General features: G+C 36.7%; 1 protein-coding gene across 1 annotated transcript in view; it reads left to right on the top strand.

Annotated features, from left to right (window-relative positions):
- IQCM (IQ motif containing M) overlaps nt 1-16,104 on the top strand; it is a 225,963-nt gene that overhangs the window by 94,708 nt on the left and 115,151 nt on the right. The window lies entirely within an intron of this gene.

Here is a 16,104-nt window from a genome sequence, read left to right as displayed (position 1 = left end):
GAAACAGAAAAATCTTACTTATATCAGAAAAGATATTCCCAGTTGTTGGAATTAGTAGACAAGTACTTTAAAGCAGCTATTATATGTATTCAAGAATTTAAAGAAAAAGCTGTTCATAATAACAGAGTATCCCAGTGCAGAAATAGGAAGCTATTTTAAGAAGTCAAGTGGAAATTCTAGACTGAGAACTGTAATACCTGATATGACAATTTCATTGGATGGTTTGAACAACAACATATTGGAGAAGACAGTAGAACAATAAGCACATTTATAGATCAATAGAGTCCAATCAGGAGAAGAAACAATAATTGAGAAACAGTGAGCAGAACCTGAGTGATCTGCAAGTTAAACGCAAGGGGCCTACCAGCTGTGAACTGAAGTCTCAGAAGCAGAAAAACAGAAAAAGTAGTTGAAGAAATAATGGCTGATTTTTTTTCAAATTTACTGAAAAATGTCTTTACAAATGCAGGAAGATCATCACATTGTAAACAAGATAAATACAAAAAACAATCCCACAGGCAGGCACATCATAGTCTAAGAGTTGGAAATTTGAAGGCAAAACAAAAAAAGTTGGAAATAGCTAGAGAGGAAAAATATACATTTTACAGAGGGTTATATTTCTAGGAATGATGGATATCTTCTCATCAGAAATGATGAAACCAGAAGACAATGAAATTATGTATGTAAAGTGCTGGAATAAAAAATATTAACTGATAATTCTATATTTAATGAAGCTATCCCATAATATTCAGGTTGAAAATAGACATTTTCAGCTAAGTTAAAAGAATGAGAATTTATTAACAACCAAACTTAACAAATGTTAAAGGAAGCTCTTCATTCTGAAAGGAAGTGACATCTGATGGGAATTTGAATCTACAGAAGAAATAATATTGAACTTAAAAATACATGATGATCAATAGAAAATAAAATATATTTTAACACTTTCTTTAAAATCAACCACTTAAGGCAAATGTATAATGTTATTATGCTACTTCTAAGTTAGGGAGACGCAAATATATATAATGATAATTGCAAAAGAAATGGAGTTACACCATTGTAAATTTCTTTCATTTTACACATAATGATATTAATTCTAATCATTGTCTGATAAGTTAAGAATGCATATTGTAATTCCCAGAGCAACCACTAATATAAAAAGGTAACAAGAACTACTATTTGGTTAACCCAAAGAGGACAAGAAAAGAGGACCAACAGGAGTGAATAAAAACAAATATGAAAATGGTTGACTAAAACTTAGCTGCATCAACACTTAAACTAAATATACAGAATATGCTCTACTAATAAAGCTTCAGCATAAATAAAGCAAAAATTGACAGGCCTAAAGAATAAAATGGACAACTCCATACTTACTGCTAGAAATTTTTGCATACCTCTTTTAGTACTTGACAATAAAATTAGTAAAAAGAAAAAATAATGATATAGCAGGTTGGAACAAACCATCAACTAATTTGACCTAATTGACATTTACAGAAGACTATATCCAACAACTCTAGAATGTTTTTTTTAAATGAGCCTGTGACATTCATTATAATGATAAGAACTGAAAGGAATGAAATATAAATGAAGCAAGAAAGCAAACTAACGAAGCCAAAAGTTGATTCATTGAAAAGGCTAATGAAATTTGCAAGCTCCTAACAAAACTGAGTAATAAAAAGAAGAGATAAAGCACAAATTACCAATATTGAAATGAAAGAGGTTCTTTCTATATGCTATAGACATTAAAAAATAAAAGAACATATGAATAACTTTAAGGCAACTGCATTCAACAACCAAGATGAAACGGACCAGTTCTTTGGAAAACAGACAACATAACAAACCTGATACAGGAATAAATAGCAAATCTGAATAACCCATGTCTATTAAAGAAACTGAATTTATCAAAAACCTTCCCAGAAAATGACTTGCTTTAAAGAAAAAAAATAGTAACTGTCATACATAAATTACTTTCCAAAGTATTTGATTATGTTAAAAGCAGCTTATCTCTTTGTGTAAGTCTTTTTCTGCAAATGTTCTTTACCTGGTTAGGCTGTTTGGGAAGTATTGTTTTCCTTGTAGGTGTTACTAAGTTAAAATTTAGTGCAGCCCTTTCAATGATAAAAAACTGTATAGTCTGAAAGATGAGTGTTTATTATACTTATTTTCCTGGAGCCAGCCAGCTAGTTTGAATTCTAAGCATTTTTGTGTACAGCCTACCATCTGTTGCAGGCATAAAGAGCTATGGCAAAGTTTTAGAGAGATATGTAGCTAATTTTTGTAGGGAGATCTTAAATATTTTAGAGAATGATGGCTGAAGGGTGTTTAGAGATTCCCTGATTCAATTCTTTTAAATTTCACTGGAGAAAACAGAGATCCAAAAAGATTAGTACTTCTTCAAGGTCACAAAAGTAAAAAAATAACTTAGGACAATCCAATCCTCAATTCACCCTCATCTCCCTCAATCATGCTGCTTTTATTCTGTTTCTATACAAATTTTAAGAGCCTTTTGGTGATTACTTAAGAAAAGTACATTGAAACCATTAATTAGCATATCTAACAATGGCTCTAGTAAAAATTGTTACTAGAACAGAATCTTGGAGATTGAGTGTTAAAAAAAAGTAAAACAATGAAAATAAAGCAAAATGTAGTAAACAATGTAAAGCTATAGATTTATAGTTTTTATATAGATACATTTCATTGAAAATATTTAAATTGAATAATATTGATTTTTCTTGTTTATTTGAAATCCTACACCATTTCAGTCACAGAAATTCCATGATACTTCAGAATCCAAATGTTGGGACTCTTTAAAGCTTGGCCTGCAGGACTTTCTTGTTAGAGAAGAATTTCTCAAATACTTTCTGCTAGAGGCTTTCTCAGAGTCTGCACGAGGCAGAGTATTTTATAACTTCCCATCAGTTGTCAGTCAACTTCAATAAGGTACTGGCCAATTCTAAAGTACTTTCCCATTTTAAGGATTACTGTACCTTGGCATAGTTCACCATTGCCAAGGTACAGTAATACAAGAGAGTTTGTTTTCCCCCTCTCTGTTCTTAGTTACTGAAAAAAAAAAAGTGATGGAATTCATTTACACATACCCACAAGCTTTGTGGGAACACTCTACAGTTGGCAAATAAGATGGGTTTACGTGCCCACTCAGCTGTATTTTTTAAGGGGGCAGTCACTGGCTGTTAAAAGGTGGGGGTGCTAGGCTAAGCCAACTTAAAAATGCTGCTGCTGCACTTGGTTTGGAAATACTGCAGGTTTGTGCCCCCCCTTCCTACTCCTGGAGGGAATGGAACCCGCTGCCCTATATGGAGAAATCGTGGTAGATAAGGCAGTCACGATTATTATTTCTGTCCTAATCGTTAATGGTCATAAGCCTAAAAGGCAAGTTTTCACATTTCTATTCTTTTAGTTCATCTTCCTGATTTTTTCAACTGCAGATATCTCAAAATTTAGGAAAGGACTGGTGGCATGTGGCATAGATACATTTGATTGCACAAGTGTGTACGGATGTACAGGAGACTTTTCATTAGCAGTGTTATTAAAGAATTAAAATGCCCAAATCCAGCACAAGTGTGATGAATTTACTGGGTTGTAAGTTCCACACAGTGGTTACTTGACTTTATTTTGGGGTTCCTGTATGTATATTTGTGTGTGTTTCTGAGAGAGAGATGATCCTATTGTCTTGATTTTCTAATTCTTCTGTAAACATTTCATACACCCTTGCTCAACATTTATAGGATATACTTTTCATAGATGAGCATTTGCACAACAAAATTATTTGATTTCTGAATGAAATTTTCTATGTCTTCAATATTTCAATTTGAATGGTAAATTTTGAAATTACCAGAACTCCATAAATTTCAGAAGATTATCAGAAATCCATAAGATTCAAATATGGTTGAGAAAACCTAAAACCTTTTGTAAGGGAAAGGAAGGCTATGTTAAGTATTTCAAAGAAAGCCAAGCAATTTCAGTTCAATTAGAATTGTCAAAGGAATATTTTCGAATTTTATATATTTTAAAATACATAATGTAAAACTTCTAAAACAGAAAGATTTAAATGATATAACAATTTTTAGTTTTTTTAGAGATTTTCCTTATTTAATTTAAGAGAGAGGGGAAGGAAAGGATAAAGAGACAGAAGCATCGATGTGAGAGAGGATCATTGATTGGTTGCCTCTCATACCTGTCCTGACCTGGGACCAAACCCACAACCCACGCATGTGCCTTGACCTGACCAGGATTCAAACCAGTGACCTTGTGCTTTGTGGGACAGGCCCAGCCAACCGAGCCACACAGGTCAGGGCTTATTTTTAGTTTCTAAGAAATGTAATGTGTATATAAATTATAGTACATGTTATTATTTTTACCTTGATCAAGGTAAAGATTGAATGAAATTTTGCAGTGAAGTGGGGTGTTACCTTTTCCTAGCATTATCTCTTTAATCTTCTCATTAACTTCTTTATGACTAACCCATTTTTCTCTCATTCTGATTTGATATCTTTACTGTAAAGAGTCAAAAATAGTTTATATTATTAGGTAGAGTGAAGTAATACATCAGTGCATGCTGAGTTTGCTTTCAATATCTTAATGAAAATTGTGAGCTCGGAGCTATATTCATTGTAATCTACTGTCCTATTACGATGACATTCACTTTTACTTCCTTTTAAAAAGATATTCTTTTTATATGAACAATCTTCCTTGAGGTCCACTTGAATTTGTTTGGTAACTCTAGCTATATTGCAAATCTCTTCTTTTTTTTCAAATGACTGACTTCATTCCTTTATTAAAACCTTATTCTTTATGTCTTTCTGCAGTTAGCTGTTAATCCTTTGCAGATAATATGCCTTTCGTGATACATTTTTCTTTTGTTGAACTTCTAAAACACGTAGTTGCTTTTTTAAATGACTGACTGATTTCCAAGTGTAGAATACAACAATTGATGGGTCTTTAATTCGTAGAGGAAAAACATTCTACCGCTGATTCATAATATTAAATTTCTAGTGGTAATATACTCACAGGCTGGTCATCAACATTTACCCTTTTAAATATTTAATTTGTTTCAATTCTGGATGATAAAGATATGTCATTTAAGTATACCGTCTATGAAGTAAAATGTGCCCTTTGGGACCTCCAAATTCCTTTCTTTTTATTTTTAAAAAAAAATTCTTTAAGATGCCAATCATCGAGATGTTCATGTAGATATGTGGATGAATAATAATTATATACTTTCTCCTTCCTACTTTGAAGTATGCAGGAACTAAAAAGGTAGTAGCTACTACTAGTATATGACTCACTAACATGTTACTGGAAGGCAAAATTGCACTATCAATTCTAAATTTTCTCTTTTTTGATATAATAGAATGTAGTGCATTTACTGGTGTATCTAATTACAAAGCTCACATTTCAGCCTGGAGATTCAGGTAGGTGCTTGAAGGTTTCCTTTCTATCTCAAAAATTACTGTATTTGTCCATTACCATTTTTTACTGAAAAGGGTCAAGCCCTCTTCTTTTATCTTGAAACAGTTTTACAATTCACCACTGAATAACTTTCCTTTGGTTTCTTCCAAAATTTTCTTACCTTTTAATGGAATATTAGCTTATTTATTGTTAGATATCTATGAACAGTTCTTTTTCTGGGTCAGTTCCTAGCATAAACATTTTTTGACAATAGATTTATAGTGGATAATATTTCTCCAGTGAGATTTCCACTTGTGAGTTCTGTCTAGGGAGAATTATAGACTTGCAGAGTTTCAGGAAACTTGGAGATTTTTTTATTGTAACTGTCTATCCAAAGGGCGAATCTCCTCTTTAACATGGTGCCCACACAGCATCTTAAAATTCTGTGGATTCGTAATGCACCTCTTCAAGTGCCATCCCATTTAATTCTAAGGACTGCTCTGATTTTCAGATAGCTCTCTGTGTGCTGCTCAACACTTACCTCCCTTGAGCTGGTACCTATTAGTCCTGATTCTGGCTTCTTGAAGCCACCCTTGTTCCCAATTTTCACTCTTTAGATTAAGCCCCTTAATTCTGTTCAACTACTTTCATGTATAATGGTTTACAAGGTCTTCATTAGAATGGTAATTCAAATTGGCTTAAGCAAAATGGCACTTAAACCCGTTTGCTCCCGTAAGTGGGGACTCCAAGGGTGTAGAGTGGGGTGGGCGCCTGTGCTTTATGTCTGTTTAACGTCCCAGCTCCACTGATTCTTCCTTCAGACTCAAGTAATGTCTCCGGGATGTGCTTTCCTTTCGGTCCTTTTTAATCTCTGCTGACCCCTGCCTGGCTTTACTACCTCTTACTACAGACCTTTCCTCCCTGTGGAAAGGAAAACGCAGGCTTCCTTTTTGTAATTGTAACCAACTGAGGTCCTGCTCTCACCAAAAGGAGAGGTCTCTCACCATGCACACACACAGACCACACACCCTCTGACTGACCTTTTAGCTGGACAGGCAGGACTAGCCCCGGGCAAACCCTGGAGGAATCGCACAACTGCAGTGCCAACAAAACCCCAAACCAGCAAACCCAGACCTTCTCAGATATTCTAATGGGCCCTGATTCTGTTCTCCTTTCATCCCTTTTTCCTTTACCCCTTCTGTATTCTCTTCATCTATGTTATATTGTCAAGCTTACAAAGAAAAGTAGTTGTCCTCAGGAAATTTAGAATATAGAGGGGAGAAGAACCTAGAGGCAAAGTAATGTGGTGACTACCACGATGGAGGAAAGGCCCCTAAACCCTCATGGGTCGGAGAAATTATTTGTACAACTGTATACACTAATCAACTGCAAAGCTTCAGAAGTAAACTTTTCACATGTCAACATTGGCTTTGGCTCCTGTGACATTTACCTCAGCTATTAGCTGACACGTTACCTTTCCCATAACCCACATCTGCCATGACACACTTTTTTAAAAAAAGAGTTTATTTATTTTTCAGAGAGAGGAGAAAGTAGGGAGAAAGACAGGGAGAGAAACATCAATGTGTGGCTGCCTCTGGTATGACCCCGACTTGGGACCTGACTCTCAACCCAGGCATGCACCCCAGCTGGGAATCGAACGAGCAACCCTTTGGTTTGCAGGCTGGCACTCAGTCCACTGAGCCACACCAGCCAGGGCTGCCATGACACACTTTAAAACTGCATCTTCCACCCCTGCTAGCACCCCCCAGCCGCCGTACCATTATTATTTTTACCACAGCGCATGCTGTCTTGGAACGTATTCTGTAATGATGTTTACTTTGAGCATTGCCTGTCTCTCCTCCTGGAATACTAGCTCGGTGGGGACAGAGAATTTTTTTTTATTTACCAGTGAACATAAAGCATCTTATACTGAATGAATTAATGAGTAAGTAGATGAATAAATATTTGTTCAATGCTGAATTCAGTTTTTAGATCTCTTCTTTTTCCTGCCTTCTAATGAATTTTCTTTCATTTCCAGACATTTATAGCTCTCATCTGAAACTCTGTACTGCTTCCTGGGTATTGTCACTGGAATATCCCATAAATATCTCTCAAAATTGAAATATTTATTTCCCTCCCCAGTCTTTACTATATTTTCTGTCTCAGCTAATAATGATACTATCTCCCCAGTCATTCAAGATCACCCAATCAGTCTATATTTCTCTACCTTTTTTACAAAGATTTTATGAGAACCTTGAAAATTGCCTTTCTGAAATTCAGAAATATCATAAATCATTTTCTGCCATAGCAATCTAGTAAAAGAAAAGATAATAATCATAAATTGAATTAAAATAAAGGAAAGATATTCGGGGTGGCATGACATTCTTTTTGTAGTTATTTTGGCTCTTCATACCTCTACTATTTTCTTTAATTCTTCACATTCCATCTAATTGATAACTAATAGAAGCTGGTATTAAACTTACCGGCCCATTCTTTGCAATTTTTATACTATTTCCTTTTTTAAAAATGAAGGCATTTGCCATTCTCCAGTATTCTCACATAACATTCATTCTCCAGTTTCTCAACGAGAGCAGGTCAACAGAGGAATCTGGAAAATTATTTGTCTGAGCTCAGGAGATTTAACTAAGACAAACTTCAACTTTATTAGTTCTTTCCTTGGTTTGAGCTTCAGTTCTCTCCTGACCGGGTTTGTCCTATCCTTTTTTGTAGGTGGTTATTCTACTTGAGCAAAGTGGAATCACTGTGGGTTGGGATATTGCATTTCCAGTAAACTCTAGGTGATGCTGTTGTTGCTGGTCCTCTGACCACACTCCAAGTAGCAAGCTGGAGGTTATATTTGACAATGTTCCGTGTCTCCCCCCAGCTCTGTCAATTCATTGGACGACTTAGTTGCTTTATGCTAGGGTTATGTAGTTAATAGTGAGAACTGTCGTAAACTTCTTTGATAATTCCCCCCCCCCCCGCCGCTCCCCCCCCCACCATGCCATACTTTTGTGATAAGAGCAAGTCTTGAAAAACAGCTACCGTAAAACTGCTACCTAGGAAAAACTGCTAGCATCTCCCAACCCACACACTTACCTGCAAGTCACGTGTTATTTAGCCTTCTTCAGGATTGTTTCCACTGGTATTAAGTGCAGAGTAAAGGTAGATAAGTCTAGGTCAAGTAATTGCCTGAATTATTGATTTCTTTCCCCTGATATCATTTTGTGGTCCATGGTACATCCTGTGCCCTGATTCTTTATTTTTCCTAGAGTTTCTGGCTTACGACTATTTCTTTGGCCGTTAGAATGTCTACTTTCCTCTGTATCGTCACTCTGTTGGCCCCTTCCATGTGACTACTAATAAGAATTTTGAACTTCCTCTTAGTTGTTAGTTGTGGAGTTTTGGTGTCTTCCTTCTATTTCTTACCGTCTCATGCAAAGGCTCTGCTCAGGAGGGTTTACACTCAAGCAGCGGTATGGCTGTGCAGCTGACGGTTGATAGCCTAGCATTCTGAACATGTCCAGAGTCCAGCACCACTGAGAGTCACCAGACATCAGCATCTCAGCACTGTATTTCCAGCCTTGCTCATTTGGAGGGAGAAACACTGTTATCAGTAGGAGGGCCAGGTTCTGATAGCTGGGCTCTCTGGTAAAACTGAGTGAGAACACATTGGCTTAGGCCACAGGCTGAATTGGGGACTTTTGCCTCCTTCTCTGGAACAGAGATGGCTGGGATCCTAGAGAAGTATCGAGTCTACTTCCTCACTCATAGGTGTGGGATGGACATAATCCCCTTAGTGTCTCCTGAAGGATGCAGCAGAGAATAAGAAGTCTTGAAATCAGTAAGAGGGGCTGGGCCCAGTTCAAGGGGAAGGCTCTGGGTAGGTATGATTCCTGCATAAAATCAGAAGAAAACTGTTCAAGGAGCATCAAGCATAATAATAAGAAGAAGAATAGGTTTCATTTTCAAATTACAGTAATCCTTCCTGTAAGTAAAATGAGGATGAATGGATGTCTCAAGCAGGGAAACTCAGACTTTCAATTACGTTTTTGGGAAGGAATTCATAAGGAGGGATTGTAGGGAGGCAGAAGCATGTGGAGTAGGGGCCACGTGTCCCATCTCCCTCTACTGCAGGTGGCTCTGAGACTGCCCACTTCTCCTGCTTTTCCAATAGACTTTGATCTGCTGTGGCTGACCTTGGCTCTCTCTGTGCCTGCTTGAAGGTCTTCCTGATGCCTGGAAACGACAGCTACTGCAACACACATGTAGCTGGTAATAAAGCATTGAGTATAATAACAGAAATTGTTTTCAGAATTGCCTGAATTGTTGTGGGAATTATGTCATCCCCTAAAGCTCTGTTCTAAGGATGCAGCACCTGTGAGCAGGCACTGATCTTTGTTCTCTCCTTGTCTGAGCAGAGATGACGGTGGTGGGTGGAGCCCACCCACCTCCACCACCAACTAGACTAACGTTTGGGTTGGGAGCAGAGGGCTGTCCCAATAGGAGTGAATGACTATTTGGGGAGGAATAATAGACCACTGATCATGTTCCCTTTCCCATGTAGAAGATGTGAAAAGTTGATGACTCAGGTCACTGTACCATAGAAATATCAGCTCCCATGATACCTTTGGCACAAACACCCTATTCTTTTTAGGTGTTTTCAAAGGTGATTTTTTTCAGTGCCCTACATATAAAACGTGTAGGTACAATAAAAATAAAAAACACTTATTTAATACAATAAATATTTGTATTAAAAACAATTCCCTAAAAGTGCATCATAGATTACCATAAAGTCAGAATCAATTAGATTGGACCAAACATAGTATTCCCTTTCAGCTTTTGCTTTTTCTATTATGTGAAATGATCATTTCAGTTTAATTCATAGTGATTAGGGCTCCTCCAAAATGTTTATATGTGAGGGAAGGAATAATTATGTTTTTTGAACTGAATTTGGAATTTAAAAATCTCTATTTTGTTCTGAGGAAGAGCTGTGGTAATATTGAAACCAAGCAGCAGCAGCGATAACCAAACCAATCTCTCTGTAGATAGGACATGCCGGGCTGGGAGAATTTCCTCCGAGGAAAATCAGGTGTGGGGGCAGGGAGAAGTCCCCTCAGCCCCTTATTTCATTTGCATTTCTGGAGAGGTTCTAGTTGGAGCACTTCAGGTAGTAAACAGTTTAAGACAAATACCCTTACAGGATTTAAATAGAATAGCAGCCTCTATCCTTTAATGTGGTCTATTAAAGAGATTGCCGTGGAACTGGGAGCAGACAAAATAGAACAGCTCCTGTTTTTTGGGGGGGAGGGGGGGATTGAAGCAGGCTGGCTTTGTGAGGAATGATCAGGATACAAAAGGAATGTGGCAAGCACAAAAGAGAACACATCTCAGTCAGATATTTAAACTATTGAAAAATTTTGCCTGAATTAAAGTGGTGTTATCTCCCACTCAGAAGGAGCGCATTTTATTTTAAAAAGTCTCAGGAACCCCACTCTGATTTTTGAAGGGAACAGGTTTTTGCTAGCATGTAAACCCTCACTTGGGAAAATTTGGAAATGGAGCACTAAACAATATTGAGACAATATTAGTGATGGAAATGCCCTACATTCCAATTCCTAAACATCTATATCACCCACGCTGAATTTAATTATTTTCTTTCACATGGAACAGACCTCATATAGTTGATTAAGTAGGACACAAACTTGTTTCCCTTATCACCCAAGTTGCTTTCAAATCCGGCATTCAAAGCAGGAGGGCATCACATGTTTCTACTTCAAGGCTGAATGCACAGGAAGCGCAAGCCCTTGACACAGCTTGGTAGCAGAGGATCCAAGTCACAGTCAATCGTGTAAATTATAACTAAATTGCAAAGCATTTGGACAAAGCAGGCATGGTAGTCTAATCAGGGAAGCTTTCAATAGCGCAGGTTGGAAGAGGCAGTGGTGGAGGGCGGCATCACAAATCTCCTTTAATATATTTCTGAACTTGGCAACCTAAACTGGTTTTGTCACAAATTTGCAGCTTAAAAAGTATTTGGCTTTTGCAACAGCCAAAATAAGTATCCTTTAATCACTTTCAACCTATGAACAGATGGGCAAACAGTGCTTTTATAAATGGAGCATACAAAATACTTTGGTATCAGCCAAAACTAATTAGTAGAAATATCTGCACCAAACTCTAAAACTGATTTAGTGTTTAATATATATTATCATATAAGCATTAGCAGTTAAAAGGAAATTCCCTGTGCAAATGTTTGCCAAGCTCAGTGTCTAATGTTCAGACATGATTAACTTGCTAATTAACTTATTGCATCTTTTCTCACATATCACCTTTCTTAATGATTTCTTTTCTTACTAAAACTATTTGATGCAATAGATCATGATCATAGATTTGACAAACTTCAAATGAAAAACTCAAATTCAGCTCTTCATTCCCGATCTGTCAATCTTTCTAAAAGGGACTTTTGTAGGAGGGAGGGTTGAGGACAAAGCGGGTAGTCTCTTGTATAGTGAAAACTGTCCTCTAATCTGTGTCTGTCACTTTTTTATCTTCATAAAGATTTTCTAAGAGAGTTTGGTAGTGACTTTTTAGTGACTAAGCATCGGTAAAAATAATGATAATTTCCATATCAGAATTGTGTTACGACATTGTGAGGAAAGATACATTTAAAAACTACATTTGGAAGAGTAAACGAAGGGTAGCTCCTACTCATTTTATAAATCAGAGGAGGCCACTTGGCCTCCAGTCACAATGTGTTTCCCAGATCTCATCTACTTAGAACCCACTCTTGCAGCCTGCATGCAGCTGAACATTTCTGTGATACTCAGTGCATATGGTCTGGCCATATCTTTCAGTGCTGCTGCCAGGAATGGTCAAACTTTTGGCGTCTCTGAGCCACCCTGGAAGAAGAGTTGTCTTGAGCCACACATCAAATATACAAATACTAATGAAAACTGAGGGGCCCCAGAAAAGGTTTTAGGAATATTTACAGTTTTGTGTTGGGCCACATTCAGACCCACCCTAAGCCACATGCAGCCTGCGGGAACAGGTTGGACACCCCTTAAACTAGTAAAAGGACAAAAACTTAAAGCCAGTCACCCAAATCATTGAGGACCAGCGACCACCAATGCCAGCCTTTCTGAAGTTGCAGTTATGTCCCCTTTTGATGTTATCACACACATAACAAGGAGGGCTTTGAACTCTTACTGTGCTAATTATACCTTCATGGTCTTGGAAAGGTGCCTAATTTATTGCAACGTCAGTTTATAAAATCAGAATAGTAACATTTATCCACACACTTAATTTGAGAATTAAAGGAGAAAGTGTGTCACAAGTAAGCGCTTCATAAAAGATGGCTACAACTACTACTTCTAGTGAATGTAGTTGCTGTGTTTTTCTTTTATATTACACAATGCATATTGGTCCATTTCAGAAAATCTGAACAAAATAAAAAACAAGAAACAAATAATCATTTTCCTTCACACCTAAACTTTTCTTTGCAAGTTAGTATTTAATTAGGGATTTGCATTTATTTTATTGGAAGATTTAATGAATTTGAATGTTATACGGGCAGGTCCTGGGCAAGAGTTCTGGGGAAACTCTTCTCAGTTGGTTTTGACACCACCCTTGATTCAGAAGCACTGCGTTAATACAGTCACTACTACCTGGCCTGTTTCCTTCTGGCCTTGTTTACATACATCACTATGTCATTAAAAAATAATGCTGGAATCATAGGATGAATATAATTTAATATCTTCATTCTCAATGTCATTTTGAAATCGTTAGCATTTTCTCAAGTTATTACATCATCTTTGTAAGTATCACTTTTATGACCACATAATAATTTATTCATTGAATATAACAGTATTTACTTAAATATTTGTTGCTGAATTTCTCCCATCATAACTAAAACTATAAAGAATATCTTGATACATATAGTTGTTCTGAAAGTTTAATTCTTTTGTAGACTAGCATTAGAGAGAATTACCGGTGTTTGCTCAGCACGGGGTGTCAGAAGCCTTTCCTCCCCTGACTTCTGGGACATATGTGTGCATGTCTACACACTTGTGAGGGAGGGAAGACGGGTTGTGAGCTTGCTTCCTGAGCCCTACCTTGCATTTAGGTTGCACTCCATGGCACAATTTTGACTAAATGAGTTGGTTCAGCGACTTTTAGTTCAACATCATTAACTTGGTGTTTTATTAGGTTGGTTCTATTAACATAAATGGACTAGGAGGTGTTGATTAAAACATAAAGATGCCCAGATTCTAGAGTTACCAAATTAGAGTCATTGGATATGAAGGCATCAGTAACTTCTGTCTAGAAGATTGATAAATTCCCTGGCATTAATATTCTTGTAAAATGATTTTATGTGGCAGATATTTTTATTGCTCTTGTGAGTTCTTCTATTAAGGTCAGGAAGTAGGAATTATTCTCTTTTACTCTTCCAGGTTTTACCTACATTATATATAACTGTATAAGCATTCTCTGTCCCTTTTTTAATATCCCCAATTTTCCCAATATTCTTTGTCAGGAAGTGACATTCTAATAGGGGAGAGTTCCTTAAGCAATAGAGGAAGGAGGAAGCAGTCTGGCTATCCGGGACTTAGTGGCCGTCACTTTCGCATGAGAGAGTCTTTGCTCCCCAACAGGAACCACCATAGCTAATAAAATGACTTGCCTTTAAATACAATATCTTTAGTGCAGATTATAGGTACAGGCTAGATTTTTCAATTATATCACAGTAGAAAAAAGGATTGATTTTTATTACAACTTTGTATATAAACATGTTAATGAATTCAATGAAGGCATTTTGTATATATTTAATTATTGTGCTACATTGTTTTATAGATAAATTAATATGATTTTAATTTCTATGAAACCATGTTTGATGACATTAACTTATGACTTATATTAAAATTGTCATTAAGATTTTTTTCCCCTAGATTCTGAGGGTTAGTTGGAACCATTTCCATACCATTTAAAGGAGGTTGCATTTTAAGTCATACATGAGAAGTCAAAAAATTAAAAATTATAAATAGTTCTTTACAAAAAGGTAATTTTCTCACACGTTTGATTAAAATTAATATTAATCACCATTTAACATGCTTATTTAATTCTAGATAATTAATTATTGTTTTGCTTGGATCTTGGATTGAGCAGACATACTTGGGTTAAGGTGGCTAAGAACTATGTGCTATTCAAGCCACTTAGGAGAACAGAACTCTTGTGATCGCTACTGAGGATTCAACAGCACACCTCACACATCACCTTACAATCAATCACTTTAAGATTTTTTTACACCTCATTGTTATATAATGGAACTTTGGGTATTAACTTGGCTCATTTGGGTATTTCTATAATGCTTCTCTTATTCATTCTTTGAGAAAGAAGAAAAAGTCATGAACTCAGAATCCTTTAGATTTTATAGTAGGTCTTGAAACTCTGGACAAGCCAGAAATAATCATTTCCACTTCATCTCCACTCCATTTAATGCAAACATCGTGGCTCACTCATAAAACTGTGATATTCACCAAGCAAAAATCCCCTTAGAAGTCAGAGCTCCCTCTTTGCTAAGCTACTCAATATCAATCTTAATACAAACAAATAGAAAACTTTTCCCTTTTTTTTTTTTGCCTTTTCTGGTAGCTTTGTCTATTTAAATAGGATATGCCTCCAGAGAGCAAAATGATATATTTTTGACTCAATCTACAGAAGTTTCCTCAAGAGAGAGAATGGAAGACAGAAGAAGCCACAGATACTAAAGAGCTAGAGTTATAGAAATTGTACACGGCTAACTTCCATTTTTTGCAAGGGGAGCAAGGACATTTTTCATTTATACACACAAGCACAAAGAGAACTAACAGCCTCTATTCTCCATCTTTAGCTGTATGTCAAATGTAAGTGTGGAGGACAATTTCCTGTGCCTGAGCAATCTTACTAGTCAGTTGCAGTGAACTCGGGAGTAGGAAGGTCAAGGAGTCCAAAAGGATCTCCGAGGAATACTTGTTATGAACATCTCCTAATCTGGAGCTGATGTCTATTCTACTGCATCCAAAATTATCTCTTGTATGATTTTGGTTACACTGGTATTTAAGCAACATATAATACAGCATACTTCATAAGATACCACAAGCATCAAGACAAACTAACAGAAAAGAATGAAAAAGATGATGTGGGATTCCCAGTCATATACCACCTATTACCCAAAATGGACTAGATGAGTCAAATAATCAAAATCAGACTCTCAGCATTTCAGTCACCAAAGGAAGAAAAGTAATGGCTGTGTTAAGAACCACCTCAACACAGACACCAAAACAGACACAGAGAAAAAAAATGCACGGTCAGTGCCCTTTACCTAGGAATCCAGAGAGGTGGGCCTGGGACTCAGAGGTCCCAGTTGCACTTGCCGGGAAGACTCAGCTCTGGTGTGTGACTTCACCCAGGCATTTCATTGGAACTTCAGCTGTGAAAGTTGCAGAAACAAAAGCAATTAAAAAGAATAAAAGGCTTTTTGTATGGGAACGTTACAGGGAAACTAGACTTCAGACTTCGGAAGATATTGAAAAAACTGACTGCCACATTTAAAATACAACCGATATATAAAGAAAAAAATAGGCACAAGATAACCAAGGTTACAGAAAGTCTGCTGACGGTAGAAAGTCTGCAGTTGGTCCCCTGTATCAGTGCGAAGAG

Source organism: Desmodus rotundus, chromosome 9, assembly GCF_022682495.2.
Source record: "Desmodus rotundus isolate HL8 chromosome 9, HLdesRot8A.1, whole genome shotgun sequence".
NCBI lineage: Eukaryota > Metazoa > Chordata > Mammalia > Chiroptera > Phyllostomidae > Desmodus > Desmodus rotundus.
Note: the sequence above shows the minus strand (reverse complement) of the source record. Positions and strands in the feature narration are given on the sequence as shown.